The sequence below is a fragment of the Protopterus annectens genome, chromosome 5.part0 (genome assembly GCF_019279795.1).
Source record: "Protopterus annectens isolate FY-2018-M chromosome 5.part0, PAN1.0, whole genome shotgun sequence".
NCBI lineage: Eukaryota > Metazoa > Chordata > Ceratodontiformes > Protopteridae > Protopterus > Protopterus annectens.
Genome location: NC_056735.1, coordinates 1669962328 through 1669975497, shown reverse-complemented (window position 1 = coordinate 1669975497; position 13170 = coordinate 1669962328).

Genomic DNA, 13170 nt, shown 5'->3' with positions numbered 1-13170 from the left:
GGAGACATGCGTGAATGGGTGTACCTTCGTTGAAGGTTGTGTATCAGGGCTGGCAACTCGGTACGTAAAAATCTACTGCCAATCATTAGCGGACCAGAGTTCTGCTGTGGCGACCCCTAACCAGGAAAAGCCGAAAGATACAACAACAATTTGACATCTTGCTCAATTACATTGATGTATTTGGTTATTATACTAACTAAATATAGGATTTGTTTAATTATCACTTTATTGTTTGCTCTAAGTAGGTTTATTATATTATCCATTGAGAGGTTTTGTATTTGGTAGAAGTCCCATACTGTATAATGTTTTATTAGTGGGTATCTGTCTAGGTTTACCATGGAGTTTTCTAATTTTATATCTGGGTTGTTATGTATTGGTTGTAGCAGAGTAATCGAGTCTTTAAGATTTATTGATATCAGTAATTTCTTGAAAATTTCACCTAGTATATAGCTATGAAATGAATCCTAAGAAGTCAAGTATATACCCAATTAACCCCCTGAGACATATAAAGAATTGTATTTTCTGGAGACAAATGTTAAAGTGCAATATACGCTGAAATATTTTGGTATAATCTTTAACCATACACAATCAGATATGTTCAATAACTATATAATTAAAACCTGGTCCAGTATAATAGGTAACATTAACAAATGGGAAAAGCTTAAACTATCTACCCTATCAAAAGCTTCAATAGTCAGAATTTGAATGCCACCTTCATGAAAACGCCAGCTACCTTCTTCAACAAGTCTATCCTGAATTTTTAAAATCTACTAACTTGTTGAATTCCCAAAAATCATGTTCCCAGTTACATCTCTCTCTCTTTCCCATCTGAGGAAAAATTCTCTGAACTCTGACTGGGAAATAAAAATAGCTGTTTAAACACTTTCAAAGAAAAATACTAAACCTTCTGGACTGTTGCATGCTTGGCAGCCATACATATGTCCTTCCATTTCCCTTTACAATTTGCCTTTCCAGTCTCTCTTCCCCGTCTTTTCTAACTTTCTGTAATTGATTCTTATAGTTATCATGTAGTATGTTTTCTTTGCGCTACTAATTATCCTTTTATAAACAGCAGCTTCTGTTCTGAACTTAACTAAAAACTCTAAACAAGCTGCCCTTTTACTTAGCACACCCCTGCCGCTTTCCCTTTGCCAATACCTTATATAAATCTCTGGTAGGGAAGGCAGCCTCTAACATACAATCTAAACCTCTGCTTGGCCTTATCCCACTCTATTCCCTTTCCCTCTCTAGTTATTTGTTTCCAATAGCATGGTTCCTTTGACAGTTTTCTCCAGTAAAATTCAGCCCCCTCTTGTCTATTTTCAGTAACCCTGCTTGCAAGCATGCCTTTTGAAAAAAAAATCTTCTTTATGCATTTTCATGTTGGCTTGTTCTTACAATACTTTCTGCATCTTCAAACAGCACATAGCAGAGCCTTTCTGCTGTGTGTGCAGGTATAAAACCGGACTCCATCATTAGAGTTGCTGACTTTCTGTTTTGTGCTGCTATGGTGGTTGCTGTTTTATTTATTTATTTTCTTTATTTATTTGTGCCCTATCGCTTCCCTCACTGCTTCATTTTCTGTTTGTGGAGTTTTATGCTTTCCTTTTGATCAGTTTTTTTTTCCTTTTTTATGTCTTTACTCTTAATGATCAGTTAATGTCTTAAATCTAAGTTTTTAGTGTTTATACTACTGTAAAGTATGTTCAATTTATGTTACAATCCCCATTTCTGTTTTGTTATATTTTTATTATTTTTTAGGCAGACTTAGTAATGTACTTTGTTGGGGTGTGTTTATGTTGCCTGGTGGTATTTTTATTGATTGATTTACTTTTTTGTTTGTTTTTGGAGTGTTTTCATGTTTGGTAGTTTTCCCTGCTAAATGTTTTTTTCAAAATAGTGATAGTTTGTGGGAGTTTGAAGTCAGGGAAGGAAAAAATGTTTAACTGAATGTGAAATCTAGGCAGATTACACTATTTTTTCTGCCATGTGGTAAGAAAGATTACTAGCCCGGTTATTAATTCTGTCTGAATTTCTACCACTGAATTCACATCTTCATACCAAATATTGTTATATACTTCTTACTGACAGTCTCTCTATGAGCTTTGTTATTGACAAAAGATTGAGGAACAGAGTCCTGTTCAGCTTGCTGGATCACTCTTTGTTGCCTAAACTTTTCCCCCCTCCTCAGCTTGTTCTGCACTCAAAAATGTATTTGATCCTCCAGGAGAAATATTCACAAGACAGCTGGATACAACGACTTGAATCTGACGCGTGCTTCTTGACATCCCCTGATTGCTGAGTTAAGTACACTTCCCTTCTGCCTGGAGTACAATAGGTTATCATGTTACCCACTCTCTTGTCCCTATTTTTTATACTTTTCACTTCTGTTACAGTTTTATCAACAGCAGGTCTTTCTGTTGGTATACAACAAACCAATACGAAGAAAAGTAAAAACGACTTGAAGCCAAAAAAGGTGTAGGTATCCTTAAGTCCTATGCCCAATAAGAAGTCTTCTTCTTTTTCTTAACGCAAGTTTATTTAGTAAAAAAGATAGCGTTTTCGCCGCTCTACTAAAGAAGCTTCCTCAGAGAAAAACAATACAATTTAAAAGACGCGCTTTTTATACCAACAGGAAATGACAAAACACGATGTCACTTTACAATTTAAAAAATTAATTTACAACAGCACTTTTCTACATATATATAGCTGCATAACACAGTAAAGATTAAAAATTTATATGGTACTTATGACTGTTATATTTTTATATATTTATATAAGAACCATGTGTATAAAACATGTGTATAAAACATTACAGGATACCTAAAAAACAACACTACCTAAAAATTAACTTTATATAGAATAGGTATGTACACTTATAAATACTACTATGCTCAATTTCATCAAAAGAACTATCTGAAATAACTTCTTAGTTTTAAAACGGATGAGATATTGCTGTTTTCATTTAGTCCCGGGAACCTGAACGCATCCAGTTTAAGTTGCCATTCAAGTTCCCGGACCTCTAATATTAAAGAAATAGGGTCACCACGAATAGTGTATGGTACTTGGTCGATGCACATAAAGGAAAAACTATGTCCCGGATAGGCTTTAATATGTTTTGCTAATGCGCTATCTTCTGAATTTTTCCTAATCGCATAGTCATGTTCATAAAACCTATCACGGGCTCTATGGTCCGTTTTCCCAATATAGAAACCCGGACAACAGTTGCATAAAGCGACATAAATCACTGATTTTGATTCACAATTTAATTTCTGAAAAATCTGGTATTTCCTATTTCTAACTGTAAAAGAATTACCAGTTTTAACTACTTTACACCAGTTACAGAAGCCACAGGAGAACATGCCTTGTCTACTATGTTGAGTGTATGGTAGGTTTCTTTGCAATAATTCTTTCAAGTTACTTCCCCTTTTATATACAACTTGGGGTCTGCGTCCTAGTTTCTCTACTAAAAAAGGATTATTAGAAATGAGAAACCAGTTTTTAAGAATGATTGACCAAATAGCCTGAGAATTTACATTGAACGTCGTGACAAAGCTCAACACAAATTGTGTTTTTTTATTTGTGTTAGTTAGTTCAACTGTGGAGTTTAAAATAACTGAACTGGTGTTATGGATTTCATGACTAATATGCACATCTGTTTTATTTAAAATGGGTTTGTACATCCCTTCAATTCTTTTAATCTCCACCTCCTGAATCAGCTCATCTAAAAGGTCAACTGGATACCCACGATTAAGGAACATGTCCTTTAAAAATTTACATTCAGATTTAAAACTAGTGATGGTACTGCACATCCTTCCAGCTCTCACTAATTGTCCCTTAAAAATGGAACATTTCTGTTTGTAAGGGTGGAAGCTGGAGTAATGTAACATGGAGTTGCAGTATGTGGGTTTTCTGTAGACAGTGGAGAGAAAAGAATGACTAATAGTGTCTTTAATTAATTTTACATCAAGATAATCTATTTCTGCTGTAGAGAATTTGTAAGTAAATTTCAAAAATTCAGTAGTTCCATTAAGTTCTTGAACAAACTGAACAGCTTCATCGCTATTACCTTCAAATAAAATAAAGATGTCATCTAGGAACCTAGTATAAAACTTGATGTATTTTGTAAGATGGAATTTATTCATCAAGTGGTTCTTTTCCCAGAATGCGACAAAGAAGTTAGCGACGCTGGCTACACAAGGGGAGCCCATGGCCACCCCTTGTTTCTGAATGTAGTAGTCATCTCCAAAAATGAAATAATTTGTGGAGAGGACTATGTCAAGTAACTCAGTGACTAAATCGATTTCACTCTTAGTAGCACTGAAATCACTTAAAAGGAGCCCTATCCATTCAATCACTTCCTGGTGTGGTATGGAGGTGTACAAATCAACAACGTCCACTGTCAAAAAATTGAGGTTTTCATTAAAAGGAATAGCATTAATATTCTCTAAAAAAGTCCAAGAATCTCTACATAATCCCTGTATGTGTTTTAAATATTTTGACAGAATTCTGTCAATGAGTTTAGAACAGGGGTATGTAATGGATGACCTCCCATCAACAAGGGCTCTCATAGGTGGATTTGAGATGTCCTTGTGAATCTTTGGGATGCCAAACATTATTGGTATTCTTGGGGAACAGATGTCGATGTAGTTATAAACATCGGCATCAATTTTGCCTGCTAGATATAAATCACGGAAATAGCCTCTAATCCTATGGAATGACCCATTCACTTCGCTGATTGAGGCTGAACCATAGGCAGGTGAATTTAGCACTGTTAACATCCTCCTTTGGTACTCTGTCTTGTCAAACACCACAAGCCCTCCTCCTTTATCTGGTTTAATCAACCTGACTGGAAGTCTTCGTAGGTTATCCAAAGCTGACACCTGTTCTTTTGAAATGTTGATTTTGCTATGATCATCTTTAGATAGTGATTTTGTAAACTGGTGTCTAAAATCAGCCTCACAGACATTTTCAAATAAGTGAAGTACTGTGTGTAATGGCGGATTGAAAGTGCTAGGTAGTTTTAACTGAGATTGGTCATTAGTATTTTCATCACAAAACAATAACTTTAAGTTTGCGAACGAAGCACTTTAAATCAATGATGGCTTTAGCCAAATTCCCTTGTTTACTTGGTACAAACGTGTTACCATAAGATAATAATTCAACTAAGTTGCCATCAAGGCTGATGTCAGAGAAGTTATAGATTTTAAAATCTCCTTTTTTATTTTGGATTATCTTAGGACAAGGTTTGACAGTATTATCTGAATCAAAATGGGGACCACAATTGACTTCTATTAGTATCTGTTCTTGTTCTTCTTCGCTGTAATCTGTTTGTTGCGTGCCCCTAAAAAATTATTTTTTTGATAATTATTACTGTAAGTTTTGATTCTATTGCTACGTCTTGGCTCTTGATTAAAGTCTTCATTCGTCACATTATTATCTATGTCTAATTCTTCTTCAGGGATAGTATCCTGATTTGACAGGTCTGGTTTATTATTATTTAAATTGTAAAGTGACATCATGTTTTGTCATTTCCTGCTGGTATAAAAAGCGCGTCTTTTAAATTGTATTGTTTTTCTCTGAGGAAGCTGCTTTAGTAGAGCGGCGAAAACGCTATCTTTTTTACTAAATAAACTTGCGTTAAGAAAAAGAAGACTTCTTATTGGGCATAGGACTTAAGGATACCTACACCTTTTTTGGCTTCAAGTCGTTTTTACTTTTCTTCGTATTGGTTTGTTGTGTATCATGGCTGCAGGTAGTCCTGTCAGTCCTTCTAGCCCTAGGAGTCCTAACATTTTTGGCTCCAATTCCATCCATGGAGGCAATACTGATCGAGATGTACCCGCACTTCTGGCCTCTTTGTCCCAGAGTCTGGAGCAATTGTATGTATGCATGGACGCTATTGACAACAGGAGGTCTTTAATGCCAGTACCTGATGCCGTTTCAGCAGTTGCGCTCTCTACCAGTGGACTACGCAGTGGGAGCGCCGATTACAATATACCGGCAGGCCAACCTCAACGCTTGGTAACACAAGCTTCATATTCTACCATTGCTGGTACCTCGGGGAACCTTGTTTCAGAAATACCATTACAGGAACCTAATTCTCTTAACGCTACTAATGTTGGCAATCCGCCTTTTCTTAACACAAACTTTCGTAGTGGGCTGCCTACTGCAGTACCGATGGATGTGCACCTACCTGGTTTTAATAGAAATGAAGTACCTTCCTTGTCCGATTGGATGGGGAACATTTCTGCACTTAAGTTTTCTCCAGTTTCCAACCAAGAAGCTGTGTCTAATACAGAGGGAAACCAACCTACTACTAGAGAGGACATTGCAGAGAAACTGAAGGTACTTGACAGCAAATTACTAAAATTTAAAAAGTTACAATTGGAAACCATTTACTTTGAACAGTGTATCGCTGAAAAATTAGTGCCGAAGGGTTTGCAAAATAACTTTTCCCCTTCTGGGCTTCTTATGGATTCATCTTTTCATGGTGACTTAAAAGTGCTTTTTCAACAACAGGGAATTCAGCTATTAGAGCTTATAGTGAAGCACTATAAAGCCCACATTGACATTCTCACTAGGGATATCAACACCTTGGACATGGCTATTAAAATGGACATTGACTTTTTGAAATATAAATACGATTACAATCGTATTTTTACTAGCATTGATGCCCTTTTAATTAAATTGAAAAATAACAAATCTAAGAAACTAGATAGGGATAGACTTGCATACAACAGCAATAGAGCATACCCTAAACTCGAAGACCCTAGCCAGAGGATAGGAGCTTCCATTAATAATAGACCAGACCTGTCAAATCAGGATACTATCCCTGAAGAAGAATTAGACATAGATAATAATGTGACGAATGAAGACTTTAATCAAGGGCCAAGACGTAGCAATAGAATCAAAACTTACAGTAATAATTATCAAAAAAATAATTTTTTAGGGGCACGCAACAAACAGATTACAGTGAAGAAGAACAAGAACAGATACTAATAGAAGTCAATTGTGGTCCCCATTTTGATTCAGATAATACTGTCAAACCTTGTCCTAAGATAATCCAAAATAAAAAAGGAGATTTTAAAATCTATAACTTCTCTGACATCAGCCTTGATGGCGACTTAGTTGAATTATTATCTTATGGTAACACGTTTGTACCAAGTAAACAAGGGAATTTGGCTAAAGCCATCATTGATTTAAAGTGCTTCGTTCGCAAACTTAAAGTTATTGTTTTGTGATGAAAATACTAATGACCAATCTCAGTTAAAACTACCTAGCACTTTCAATCCGCCATTACACACAGTAATTCACTTATTTGAAAATGTCTGTGAGGCTGATTTTAGACACCAGTTTACAAAATCACTATCTAAAGATGATCATAGCAAAATCAACATTTCAAAAGAACAGGTGTCAGCTTTGGATAACCTATGAAGACTTCCAGTCAGGTTGATTAAACCAGATAAAGGAGGAGGGCTTGTGGTGTTTGACAAGACAGAGTACCAAAGGAGGATGTTAACAGTGTTAAATTCACCTGCCTATGGTTCAGCCTCAATCAGCGAAGTGAATGGGTCATTCCGTAGGATTAGAGGCTATTTCCGTGATTTATATCTAGCAGGCAAAATTGATGCCGATGTTTATAACTACATCGACATCTGTTCCCCAAGAATACCAATAATGTTTGGCATCCCAAAGATTCACAAGGACGTCTCAAATCCACCTATGAGAGCCCTTGTTGATGGGAGGTCATCCATTACATACCCCTGTTCTAAACTCATTGACAGAATTCTGTCAAAATATTTAAAACACATACAGGGATTATGTAGAGATTCTTGGACTTTTTTAGAGAATATTAATGCTATTCCTTTTAATGAAAAAATCAATTTTTTGACAGTGGACGTTGTTGATTTGTACACCTCCATACCACACCAGGAAGCGATTGAATGGATAGGGCTCCTTTTAAGTGATTTCAGTGCTACTAAGAGTGAAATCGATTTAGTCACTGAGTTACTTGACATAGTCCTCTCCACAAATTATTTCATTTTTGGAGATGACTACTACATTCAGAAACAAGGGGTGGCCATGGGCTCCCCTTGTGTAGCCAGCGTCGCTAACTTCTTTGTCGCATTCTGGGAAAAGAACCACTTGATGAATAAATTCCATCTTACAAAATACATCAAGTTTTATACTAGGTTCCTAGATGACATCTTTATTTTATTTGAAGGTAATAGCGATGAAGCTGTTCAGTTTGTTCAAGAACTTAATGGAACTACTGAATTTTTGAAATTTACTTACAAATTCTCTACAGCAGAAATAGATTATCTTGATGTAAAATTAATTAAAGATACTATTAGTCATCTTTTCTCTCCACTGTCTACAGAAAACCCACATACTGCAACTCCATGTTACATTACTCCAGCTTCCACCCTTACAAACAGAAACGTTCCATTTTTAAGGGACAATTAGTGAGAGCTGGAAGGATGTGCAGTACCATCACTAGTTTTAAATCTGAATGTAAATTTTTAAAGGACATGTTCCTTAATCGTGGGTATCCAGTTGACCTTTTAGATGAGCTGATTCAGGAGGTGGAGATTAAAAGAATTGAAGGGATGTACAAACCCATTTTAAATAAAACAGATGTGCATATTAGTCATGAAATCCATAACACCAGTTCAGTTATTTTAAACTCCACAGTTGAACTAACTAACACAAATAAAAAAACACAATTTGTGTTGAGCTTTGTCACGACGGTCAATGTAAATTCTCAGGCTATTTGGTCAATCATTCTTAAAAACTGGTTTCTCATTTCTAATAATACTTTTTTAGTAGAGAAACTAGGACGCAGACCCCAAGTTGTATATAAAAGGGGAAGTAACTTGAAAGATTATTGCAAAGAAACCTACCATACACTCAACATAGTAGACAAGGCATGTTCTCCTGTGGCTTCTGTAACTGGTGTAAAGTAGTTAAAACTGGTAATTCTTTTACAGTTAGAAATAGGAAATACCAGATTTTTCAGAAATTAAATTGTGAATCAAAATCAGTGATTTATGTCGCTTTATGCAACTGTTGTCCGGGTTTCTATATTGGGAAAATGGACCGTAGAGCCCGTGATAGGTTTTATGAACATGACTATGCGATTAGGAAAAATTCAGAAGATAACGCATTAGCAAAACATATTAAAGCCTATCCGGGACATAGTTTTTCCTTTATGTGCATCGACCAAGTACCATACACTATTCGTGGTGGCCCTATTTCTTTAATATTAGAGGTCCGGGAACTTGAATGGCAACTTAAACTGGATGCGTTCAGGTTCCCGGGACTAAATGAAAACAGCAATATTTCAGCTGTTTTAAAACTAAGAAGTTATTTCAGATAGTTCTTTTGATGAAATTGAGCATAGTAGTATTTATAAGTGTACATACCTATTCTATATAAACAGTTAATTTTTAGGTAGTGTTGTTTTTTAGGTATCCTGTAATGTTTTATACACATGTTTTATACACATGGTTCTTATATAAATATATAAAAATATAACAGTCATAAGTACCATATACATTTTTAATCTTTACTGTGTTATGCAGCTATATATATGTAGAAAAGTGCTGTTGTAAATTAACTTTTTAAATTGTAAAGTGACATCGTGTTTTGTCATTTCCTGTTGGTATAAAAAGCGCGTCTTTTAAATTGTATTGTTTTTCTCTGAGGAAGCTGCTTTAGTAGAGCGGCGAAAACGCTATCTTTTTTACTAAATAAACTTGCGTTAAGAAAAAGAAGAAGACTTCTTATTGGGCATAGGACTTAAGGATACCTACACCTTTTTTGGCTTTCCGTTGGTATGACTACATCTTTAATAATACAGGTCTTGGATGCTGTCTCATGGCTAGATTTGGAGCATACACATGAGATGCATCTCAGTTAACAAATCCTGCTGTGGAACCCCGATCCAGTTGCTTATTTGTACTTTCATAAATTTAATACAGTCTGTTCCTTCCTGTTTCTCTGGTATTAGCAACAAATCTCATTTTTTTCTTCACACTCTTGTCTTCTGGCTTAACTATTTTGTTGAAATAGATCTGCTTGAGAAGCCTGGTGTTTAGCCTGTCACTGCTTCATTTCCATCTCTTATTTCTTCAGTTTTATCAACTCATCTGAATAGCTGCTTAAAGTTTGTTCTATATTTTCAGCCTTTTGACATTTGACTTTATAAATTCATCCACCATCTCACTTATTTTAATTACTTCTTAATGCATGTGATTTGTTTCCCTCTAAACTATTGGAAGACACTTCCTGTACTAAAGCTGAAACCTGAACTGCTTTTTTTGCTAAACAGCTACAAGACTCTTTCCATCCAGAGATCTTCTTCTTCTTTTCTGGTTTATGTTCTTTTACTTTTCCCAGATTTCTTCATTGGTGGCACACAGGCACTGCAGTTACTAGTCAATAGCTGCATTTTATCTGAATTCATAGATTTTACTATTTTTAATCATTAATAAAGTTTTACTCTATGAGAGCTTTAATAAACCTTTTGCTTAATGTGCAGTAATCTTGGAAGTCAAAACTTCCAAACAAATCTTGCCATGAAAATTCAAACAAATCTTAGCAGCAGCTTTCAATATAAATAGCACCATCCCCAGACTGATATGGTCATCAGAAATCTCACCACCTTTATAGACAATTCTCAGGTTCTTTGACCACCACATATGTATAGTAATCAAGAAATCCTTCTGTCTATCCCAATTAATAAGTAAAGGTATGTCATTCAAGTGAAAAGAAGTTTGCATTCCTCTGTACTCTGCCATGATTAGATCAATTATAGAATCGCATTTAGTAAGTATCTGTCTAAACTCATCACCTGGCTAAAAAAAAAAAAACAGATTTCCAAACTAAAAAGCTCACCAGACTAATGAACCTTGGGTACCATTACAGGTTTGAAGCTGTATCACTATACTCTTGTCTCTTACAGACTTTTGCTCACTGAGTTAGAGCTAACTTTCTTTGTAGTTAAGGACACAATCATCCTTGATCTTCTACACCTCCACACACACAAAAAAAAGTCTCAACAATCACTTGAACTAATTACTTGAATCTCCACAACAAATAAATAAGACACACTGAGACATATTTGTTACTCAATGCTGCTATTGTCTCCAGAATAATCTATTTTTACACATAAAGCAGGGTGATACCTTCTTTTCCTTTAAGGCAAACCTTGATGTTTGGATGGTCACCGATAAATGTATCTTTGGCCTGACTTATTTTGCCCTCTTGGGGGCAGGAGATGCCATATGTGGGTTAGTACTGGCAAGGTGATTATGGTTCATGGACTGACTCTGCCTTGAACTCCATGAATCTATGAATCTGTAAATCAGATGAATATAATACACATGGCTCAGCCAACTGTGTTCCAGTTTTAAAATCAGAGCAAAGCTAAAAGGTTATAAGCCAACCAAAGTGAAGCAGGCCAAGCAGTAAGTTGCATAGCAATACTTCAGGCAGGCACTGGCTACCATGGATCTCATGAGATTTAAAGACAGCAGGTAACATGTGTTTACATGTGGGAATTGCAGGTTGTTCACTAGTGCTGCTTAGTTCTAACTTACATCATATTGCAAACAACTGTTGTCAGGTGTCCAGTCAACTTGTCACTTGTTCAATCCATAAGGTGAGAAAAGGGGAGTACAGGACAGTAAAACATGGGGCTCACAGAAAGCAGAGGGAAGAGCAGCATGAAGGAAAAACAGATATGGGGAAAGTAAAGCATAGTTTTATGACAGCAGATACCCCCTCTCTCTGTATGTCTCTGTACACACACACACACACACACACACACACACACACACACACAAACATATATTTGTGTGTGTGTGTGTGTGTGTGTGTGTGTGTGTATGTGGAGACAGCGAAAGGATGATGGGAAGGGCGACAGGGAAATGGGGGTAGAAAGCTGTGAAATGCAGTTTGCAGAGGACCACATAAATGCAAGATAGTACAAACAGTGGTAGAGATGTACACACTACAAGGCAAAGACAGGACATATACAGACTGAAGATGGGCAAATTGTAATGAAGAGCAGAGGGTAATGCACAAAGGGTGGGTTAGGTCATAATAGGATGTGGTACAGGCAGCATGCTGACTATTTATTATCCCAAATGCATGTCAGTTTGACCCAGAAGATGGTTCATATAGTTTAGGGTGTCTAATGAGAGCGTCACAGTCTGACATCGTGACCTAGCAACAATGTCTGACAGTTGAGTACATCTGCAATGTGCACTGGGAGGGGCATGCTTCTGGCTGCCTTGTGGGCCACTGTATTGTCAACCACCTTCTATTCCTCCTGACACACAAATGTATGGACTGCAACAAGCAACTGAATTGGGCTACCAGTCTGTGAGAGGTTGGAACCCCTCCAACAACTTACTTCCAGTCCTCTCACCCACTGTAATGGTAGGGGGTCAGGTGCCAGGGGCTGGCTGCAGCTGACACAGCTGTGGCTCGCTAGCATTATCATGGCCTGCAGGAAGGAGACACAGTGGTAAGGATGGCATCAATAAAGCTTCCCTGCAAATGGTACATTTAATACAGTAAAGGTTATTAGCTAATTTACAAACTAAGCCACCATGACTGGCCTCCCATCCTGCCTATGCTAAAAGTCACAAGAGATAAAACAGCCTTTTACACACTGATGTAGGTGAGATACTGACATCAGTGCACAACTACGCTCTTAAATGCAAGTTAATGATACATGATAGTAGAAAGCTGAAAATGTGCTCACAGCTTCACAACTAAGCTACATCTTCACATTGATGTTCAAGATAGCAGAACCCTGGTATAGTATCCACAGCCACAAAACTGAACTGATATGTTATACCACACAATATACAACAGTGCCATGACAGATGGGAAAGCAATAACCATATACCTTCCGTGCATTAGCTGACCTGGTGTGTCCTGGTAGCTGTCAGAGTTGTTGTTGTTGTTTGTCTTTCGTTTTTTTCCTGGTTAGTGGTCTCCACAGCAGAACTCCGGTCCGTTAATGATTGGCAGTAGGTTTTTACAGTGCCGAGTTGCCAGCTCAACACCCAACCTTCAACGAAGGCACACCCATTCACACATGTCTTTCGGAACGCCACTCGACAGGGTAAATAGCTTTTATTAGGAACATTG